This window comes from Mastomys coucha, unplaced genomic scaffold, assembly GCF_008632895.1.
Source record: "Mastomys coucha isolate ucsf_1 unplaced genomic scaffold, UCSF_Mcou_1 pScaffold5, whole genome shotgun sequence".
NCBI classification, from domain to species: domain Eukaryota; kingdom Metazoa; phylum Chordata; class Mammalia; order Rodentia; family Muridae; genus Mastomys; species Mastomys coucha.
Window position 1 is genome coordinate 15,632,980 of NW_022196911.1, and position 2,131 is coordinate 15,635,110.

Below are 2,131 nucleotides of genomic sequence, written 5' to 3' on the forward strand. Positions count from 1 at the left end.
TTTCATGAAGTTAACAGGCCTACAATGGGACCATGCTATGACTCATTATATGAGAGTAAAAGGCTCTCATTTATATAGTGTTCCTACATGTGCAATATGAAATAGGATCCAAGAACCTATGTATATACACGCAAATCACTCTGGGTTCAGAAGTGAAGCTCTGTATTCTCCTTTGGAGCAGAAGCTGAAAAACAGTGATATAGAATAAAACACAAGTGTGAAAGCTGCTACCCTAAGGACTAACCTGGTTTTTTTATGACCTGTAGTTTCTTTAATGAGTCAACTTCATTTCTTGTTTCTTCCTCTTGCTTTTTAACCACAAAACCAAAACCAAACCAGCCCACCAATAATGACAAAAGCTACTTATATAGCTGCCTCCTTCGTGGCTCTTTGGCAGTGCTTCCAAATCTTGAACTCAAAAAGAAGCTAAAGGAAGAAATGAAGAGACTGTGTGATATATGGAGAGAAGCCTACGAGAGTGAACTCAAGAAAGACTATAAGGAAGCCTGAGCAAGAATCTACCCCAAAGAGACAGAAAGTAACGAAGTAGGGAGGTATTCCTCCTCGGTCCTTCTCTCACAGCCTTTCTAACTCTGAATAAGAAATGATTCAGGAGCTAGAGGACTGAGTTAACAGGTAAAGAAGTACAGCAGGGCTTTAGCTATCAATGAGTTTCGTTGCTCTTGTATTGGCAATGTCAATACGATTCTTGTTGGTATCAGCCTTTTCTGGAATCTTCTGGTATTTGCTGGTTTCGAGCATCAATTTCATTGCCCATATCCAAAGCCATGTTCTTTAGGCTGCCTAGGATGCTGCCCACTTGAGTCAGGTTCTCTTCCATCTCATCATCTCTGGCATCATTAGTTATACATTTGATCTATCCATGGCTGGCTGCTCCTGCAGTTTGCTGAGACAGACCATTTGTTCTCCCGCTTGGTTGCTAGAGGAGTTGTCCCCACCATCTCCCCATGTTGCCTTACAGTTCTTTCCAGACTCAAAATTCTCTGTCCAAGGGCAGACGCAGAGGCCACAACACTTATTGAGTTCTGTTAAAGTCTTCTCTGCCTCTCTCATGTCGTTGCGATTTAGTTGTTCCCCTTGTTCATCCAGCGTAGTTGATGGTCTTGATTCCTGCATCCTGAGACTCAATGGCTAAATCCAGGATTCTCCTCGTGCTTTCCAGAGACTCGTCAGTAGGTGAGCCCGAAGCGGAATTTCTTCTGGTGATAGATTATCCGTGATGAGTCAAAACTACTGAACACAGAAATGGAAATATGGTTACTCTGTCCCACTGACCAGCTCCCTCAGCTACTTTTCAGAAGGCTCACCCAGCTGCTCCAGCCACTCCTCTCCAGCCCCCGCAGCTCTCAGACTCTATAAGATCGGTCAACTGAGAATTTTTTATCAGGCAAACCTATCTTCCTAAAATAAGGGCAAGGTTAAGGTATTCCCAATAAGCATAAGCTAAAGAGATTCCTTTATCATTATACTAGCCTTGTGGGAAATGCAAAAAGAGCCAGTGTGATGACTCAGCAGGTAAAGTCACCTGGTGCAAGCCTGAGAACCTAAGTCAGATGCCTACACCCGCTCCCTACACCCGCACAGTGGAAGGAGAGGACACACACACACACACACACTGAGAAATGGTAAACAGCTTAAAATCTTTAAAGGAACAAATGCAAAAGAAAGTCCCTCAGATTGAAATGAAAGGAAGCCAAACCATAACAAAACCAAATGAAGAAATATAGACCCCTAGTACATGGGCAGTTAAAAAGCTAAATTTATTGTAATTTTGATTTACAACTTTGCTTTTCCTATATGCTTTGAAAGACAAGTGCAGTCTGTTACTGACCATGTGATGTATGAAGAAATAATTTACAGCATTTGGGATGATAAATGTAATTCCTACAGAAACCAGATCAATTAGCTGCAGAGTACACATAAGAGGAAGTGATAAAGGAATCAAAACATCACTCTAAAAATACTGAAGTAAGTGAAGAGATAATGACAGGCCATTTTGTGGGAATATAAAATGTGATTTTTTTTTTTGCTTATTTTTTGTAATCCTTGGCCAATCAAACTCACAGCATTATTTCCTCCTAATAGGTTTACAGGTGTGCAATACCATGTC

General features: G+C 41.2%; 1 pseudogene; it reads right to left on the minus strand.

Annotated features, from left to right (window-relative positions):
• Positions 1-425: 425 nt before the first annotated feature.
• LOC116077333 lies at positions 426-1,245 on the minus strand (annotated as a pseudogene).
• Positions 1,246-2,131: the final 886 nt, after the last annotated feature.